This window comes from Ursus maritimus, unplaced genomic scaffold, assembly GCF_017311325.1.
Source record: "Ursus maritimus isolate PB19 unplaced genomic scaffold, ASM1731132v1 scaffold_6, whole genome shotgun sequence".
Lineage (NCBI taxonomy): Eukaryota > Metazoa > Chordata > Mammalia > Carnivora > Ursidae > Ursus > Ursus maritimus.
Genome location: NW_024426774.1, coordinates 50,088,693 through 50,095,372, shown reverse-complemented (window position 1 = coordinate 50,095,372; position 6,680 = coordinate 50,088,693).

Sequence of the window (6,680 nt, the reverse complement as noted above, 5' to 3'; positions counted from 1 at the left end):
TCTTGAGTCCTGTGGGTGGGGGGAGCTTTTCAGATCAGGTTGGTCACCTGTGTGTTGGGTCCAGCTGTATCCTGGCCAGGCCTGTTCACCCTCTCTGATCCTTCTGCCCCCCAGTTGCCCCCACCTTCCAGACCTCTGCTGGCTTCCCTCCATCCCCCACTGACCCAAAGTCCTGACTGAAATAAGGATTTCTCATTCCTTGGATTACCGCATACTGACCACCTAAGACCTTTGCTCCTGGCTTTCATCCAGCAATGCCTGCTTCCCCTACCCTTAGCCCAGTGCAGAGGTTCCCAGCCAGGCTTCCCCTGCTTCCCCTGCTGGGGATCTGATTTGAAGTCACTGGACCTGAATCGAAGCCATTTGGTCCGCAGCCCAGCACTAGTGACTTTTTTCTAAGTTATCCAGGTGATTTAATAAGCGGCAAGTCGAGAAATCCTTTGCCTCCTCCCTTAAGCCTTCTTGGCACTGGTCCAAGGCCAGAGTCAAGGCAGGAGTTGCCTGCTGGCAGCCACTCGGTGGTAGGTGGTGGTAGGTACCTGGAGAATATCACCAGCCCTGGCCTGCCGGCAATGTCACTCCAGTGTGGCCCTCTTTACAAACTGTCCTAGACCCACAGCCTCCCCTGGGCAGCTCTCCCCATAGGCCTCAGGACTCACCGGGTCAGGAAAGGCACCAGCGGGTTGTACTAGTCCTGGCACAGGCAGATCTTGACTGCCCTAGAGCTCCCACTGCCTGGTTGGGATCCTTGTCTACACAGAAGAGGGGACAGAGCAGAGCAGGGGAGTGTTGCCTTGAGAGGCAAAGAAGCGGGGCAGTAAGTGGGCCTTCCCCACCTCACCCTGCACCAGCGCACCCCAGCCCAGCTAACCTGGGCTCCCTGCTTTCCCCTCAGAGGTGACCTCCCCCCTCATACTGGGCACCTCTAGGGCCCGGAGGGTCTGCTCCCTGCTGAATCCTCTGAGGGCAACCCTGGCATCCAGCTCAGACAGGCCTCGGGCATCTTGCGTTGCCTGGAATGAGTCAGTGACTGCAGGCAGTGTCAGCCTGCAGGAGGCTAGCAATCCAGGAGGAGCCCACACCCTGGAATCTGAGGAGCCTCACTCTGCCCCAGCACCTCTCCCACCAACCCCAGGGACAGCGTGTCCCGCCAATAGAGCAGCCCTCCTTGGGTTGCAGCACTGCTACCTACTCAGAAATGAACACATTTTATTGTTTTTCATAAAAATAGCAATGCTCATCGTAAAAAACTCCAACAGCACCCCATCTACTTTTAAAAGGTCAATTCCTTCGAACCAGAGAGTGGGACACGGGGTCCCTCTCTAATGTGCCAGTACAGAGGTCTGGCTCCCAGGCACGTAGGGGTGGGGTATAGGCAGGGTCAGGGAAGGAAGTGATGAACAGGTTTTTTTTCTGCCACCTAGATCTTGTGCTCCCCAGCTGAATCTTCAAGGGGTGTCCTTCCCTATTCACCCAAATCCCTAGCTCCCTTCCGCTGCAGTAGAATTCCCTATCCCCCCCCCCAGAGTAATAGCTGGGGGCCCGAAGAATGCCACCCAGAATCTCCCAGGGACCTTTGTATGGGGCCCCCAAACCAGCAAGAAGAACGATGGACAGGAGACCGGAACAAAAAGGGGATGAAGCAGAGCAGAGGAACCCAGACCTCCTGAGCCTCTAGGCCTCAGGGAAAGGACTGGGGAGAAGCTCTGGCTGAGAGAGAGGAGCGGGGAGGTAGAGAGGCTGGGGAGGAGTGCAGGAAGGAAGCCAGCTGGGGAAGGCACCTGAAGAGGCTGCAACTTGGCCAAGGCACCAGAAGGAGCAAGGCTGAGCTGGGCTCAGGGGTCCAGGCCTGGAGAGCTGGCCTGATGTGCTTGCCAGAGCACCCTAGGGACACAGAAGAAGGTTAGAATAACCAGACACAGATGGCTCCTCTGACTTCCCAGGTTCTGAGCACTGAAGGGGATGCTGAAGGCTCCTGCCAGAGCTGCAGGACCACTGTGAGTGCAGGACCCAAGGGCTTAGCTGTGAGATGCAGGGAGCTCCTGGGGGAACCTGGACTCCAACTCCCACCCAACCATAGGCACATCTTGACTCCCCTAGAACCCAGAACAGGGGACACACTTCTGATCCTAGAGGGCCTGCTGCTCAGCAGGGTGGTGGTAGGGAGACTCTTTACCCACAGGCATGGGGGGGGGCTAGCTCTCAGAAGGACAGAGGCTCAGGAAGTCAGTTTCACTCACTGAGCTGCTAAAAGGCCTGGTGAAGGTGGATGGGGAGGGCCTGGAGGGTCCATGGAGAAAGATGGGATCAAGCCCACACCAAGAGAAAAATCAGCAAGAATTGGAGATGGCAGCTAAGCGAGGCGCTAAGCTTGGTGAAACTAGAGGGAGGACAGCCTCTTTCCCCAACTCAGGCCATTTTGGAGAAATCATCTGGAGACCTAGTGCCAAGGAGCATCTGAAGAGAGCTGGGTTGGTGGAGCCCTTTCCCGACTGGCTGTCTCCCCGCTCCTACAGCTGATCGGAGGACGTGGACTGCCATGTGGCCAGGGACCACCTTGTGGCACAGCATCATGGGACTCCAGCCCAGGAGCAAAGCAGAAGCCCACTAATTCCCTTGGACCAGCAAAGCCAGGACAGACTGGTAGCAGGGATGGAACCGGGGCTGTGAGCTGTGGAGGCTCTGTGGGACCCAAAAAGGGCCAGATCAACACCTGGGCTTTGTCTTACTGGAGCCCTGGCAGGGTCAGAGCCACCAGGAAAGCAGTTTAAGGCATGGCCCTGCCCTTATCGGCTGGGACTCCCCTCCCCTCTCCCCCATACACATCCCTCCCACTAAGGTTCCTTTATTGCTTTACAAAAAAGGAGGGGATATGTAGAGAGACAGAGGATTTTCCAGGTCCCTAGGATCTTGACCCGCTTGAGATGACTGTGAGGTAGCAAGCGTAGACTGGTAGTGAGAGTGTAAGGCATACGACACATACGCCATTGGTTTGCTACCCAGTGAGGAATCCTGGATCTCAGTGAATTTGTGCCAAGCACACTGGACACCCAGAACTCTGCGTGTCCTGCTTAGCCTGGGCAGGAGGATCTCCCAGAACCAACCGGCATCCCAACATGGGAGCGTGGACACACACTCAGCAAGGCCAACCCTGCACACCCCTGCAACCTGGTGTACCGGGGTACAGGCACACCCAGCGTTCCTCACCCAGCAAGCTCAGGAGATAGAGCCGCAGGACAAGGTCTCCAGAGAGGAAAGGTTTGGGTGGGAGCCCAGTGGCCCCGCACGACCAGCCTCCTTGGCTAGGCACTGGACCGCCCAGGCGCTGGGATATCCTGGCAGGCATCTTGGCAGAGCCCAGGCTCGGGAAGTAGATCCAGCACCGCCCTCCCCTCCCCCAACACACACACACATCCACGCAAGAACGCGACACACTCCGCCTCGGCGCGCGCAGAAGCCCTGAGTTCCTCACTTGATCACCACGGCCCGGGCCCCGCCTCCAGACCTGGGGAGCTGAAAGAGCCCGGCGCCCCCGGGACGCCAAATCCCACCCCGCGAAGAGGGAACGGGACGGGAAAAAAATAGAAAAAGGGCGGGAGAAAGAGGAAGAGTGGGACCTCCCAGGAACTAACCCTCCTCTCTTGCTCCGTGCGGAGCTGCGGGAGCTCGGGAAGGGGAGGCGGCCGCAATTGCCTGGGTCCTGGCTCCTCGGGATTCTGCCTCTCCCTGCAGACGGGCCGGGATCCCCTGGGAGGGTGCGGGCGCCCGGAAGCCCATCCGTGGACCTCGGAAAAGTTCGCCGGACAGAGACCGGAGTTATCGGCACTGAGAGACGTTACTTGTGGAATGAAAATTTAAAGAGTGAAAGCAATACCCGGTAGGATTCAGTAGGTGCTGTTCTATTTTTCTTTAAACAGAAACTCGGGCCGCGCCTGTGGCAGGCGGAAAAGCGAGGGCCTGGGGGCCGGGAAGGTTGGAGCCTAGTGGTTACTTTCCGCCTCTAACATGAATAATATAAATAAGTAAACTTGAGAGAGTTAGAGAGGAGAAAGACCGAAGTTCAGAGCGAAGGCGACGGGCTGGATCAGGAGACCAGCGTCCGACTGGGCTGGCGTGGAGGGCGCCCTGGCCCATGTGGGGGTCACTGAGGAGTTCCAACGCCGCTCCAGTGCGTGCTGCATGGGTCGGACCGGCGGGTCGCACTGCCCAGGTCCTCCTCTAAGTACAAGCTTCCTTCCTCCCAGAGCCTCAGGGGCCAACAACCGGCATCACGCGGCGCTGGTCGAAGCTCCTCTCCCCTCTGCACACCCTGCCCAGCGCCCCGACACCGTCTCGCGCTCCCCTGTCCTACCCAAAGTACCTCGTGGCCAAGTTCTTTCTTTACTATCTTCCTTCCTCCCTTTCTGTTGGTACGGAGCTGCAATCCTCCTCCCCCGGCACCCTTTACCCTGCCCTCTTCCTGCTACTCAGACTCTTCACCAAGGCACTGTTAGTCACCCAATTGCGTAATTGGGGCGTTCAGCCCACCTCGCCTTCGGCTGGGTGCATTTGAGATTGGACACACGAACACTGGACACACGCTAAGGCACCGACACGGTCACGTAACGGCGCACGCAATCGTGGAGGCTGCACCAGCCACACACTCAGCCACGCCATACCCACTTACCCTGGCACATCCATGGGCCCTACCCCCAGAGACACTCATTCAGACTCCCGGACAGACCGGAGCGCTCTCGCTCACCCGAGCTTGTGGGCGGGAAAGGGGAAGCAAAGGCTGCAGTTACCGCGCTTTAGCGGAGGGGTCTCCGGCCCTCGCGCGCACGCACACACCTTGTACATATCTTCGCTGGGATCTCTCGGTCTCTCTTGGAGCCCCTTTCTGAGTCAAACGAAGCGAACGAAGGGCCCGGCCTCTCCCGGTGCTGTCAAAGGAGAAGCTAGATTCGGGCGAGCGCGGACTCCTCAGAAAGTGCTGGGGACCGGGATGCCTCGGAAGGCTGAGCGCTCCGCCCAGGGACCCCCACCGTTTGGCTTCCTAGCCCAGCCGGCTTCCAGCCGCGCTCACCTCCGCGCTCCGCTTTTCCCAGCCCAGCGAAAGCGGGACCTGGGACCAGGGCTGGGGTGGGCGCAGCTCTACAGCGGCGGGGTGGGGGTGGCATAAGGAAACTCCCACCTGCTACCCAAGTCTGAAGATGCGGGCCCCGCGTGAAGGCCGCGGTTCCGCCGTTTGCTGCCTACCAGTCTCGGCCTCGCGCGACCCTCTTGGCTCCTGGCCCCGGCTGGCTGGCTGCGCGTGTTTTCTCTCCGCCGGCGAGCGCGGGTCACTCCGTCAGTCCCCTGGCCTCACTCAGGCTCATTGACCACATTCCAGGCCTTACTCTCCCAGGAGCTCCGGGATGGGCCTGCGGTCCGTGTTCGTGAGTGTGGATGGAGGTATGAGTCTGGGGGCGGGGGTGGAGCACTGAACCCCAGGCCTGAGTCCCCGAGCCCGCCAAGCGCCGGAGCAAGGCCAAGCTCCTTTCTGTTAGGTCTCTCCGGGGTCGCCCTCCTGAAGCACTGTGGTTATTGATCCCGCTGAAAGAGCCGGAGCGCGGAGCCCGCACTTCCGTGGGGACGAAGGGAGTGGGGAGGAGAGTAGGCGAGGGGTTGGGGGAGGGAGTGGATAAACTTTAGCGGAAGACAGGGGGCAAGGGCAGCACCCCCAGGCCGCCCCAGCCTCTCTTTGCTGGGCTGGGTGTGGGGCTGGACCAGGGCTGGAAGAGTGGGGCCACCCTCCCACTCGCCCCGCGCTGCTCCCAAAGGAGCCGCTGGGAGTAGGAGAACCCCAACTCCCGCCCAATCAGCAGGGATGGGTGGAGCAGCCGGGCAGGGGCGGGGCCGGACGAGGAGTCGGGCGGGGGGCGCGAGGGGCGGGGAGCCGAGAGCTTGGCTAGCTCAGGCTGGCCAGGCGGTGGCGGAGGCGGCGGTGGCGGCCGGCATGGGCGATGGGGGCGCCGAGCGCGACCGCGGTCCCGCACGCCGGGAGTCGCGCGGCGGGCGCGGCGGGGACCGAGGCGGAGCGGAGGACTTGGGTGTTGATGCCGGCCGCCGCAGCCCAAGGGAGATCGCAGGGACCTCCGCTTCTAGCCCCGCGGGCTCCAGGGAGAGCGGCGCCGACAGCGACGGCCAGCCCGGGCTCGGTGAGGCAGACCACTGCCGCCGCATCCTGGTGCGAGGTAAGCGGACAGCTCGCGGCCCTGGCCCACCGGACCCCCACCCTACCCCTTACGCTGCCTCCCCTCCCAGTTCACACACTCAAACAGTCAGTCACCACTCAGTCATTCATTCAGCAAATATTATTCTGAGAGTCTATTGTGTGCTAACATTGCGCGGAGTGTAGGGGACAAAGCGGCGAACGGAACCAGGGAGATCCCCGTGTCACTGCCTTACAGTTCTCAGCCTCTCGGGCCGGCCGCTCACCCTAGGCCCATCCCAGCCGGTGACGGTGGCGGGGGCACAGATGCAAGTGCGGGATGCCGAGAGCCGGTCCCCGCCCCGCGTCCATAACGGCGGGTGCGGAGAAAAGCGTCACGAGCGCTGGCGGGGTCAGGACCAGGACGGACCAGCGTCCGGAACCACGGGAGGAAAAGGCCGGCGCTCCGCTCAGCGGCCCAGCGCGTCTCCGCCGCCCGGCCAGCCTC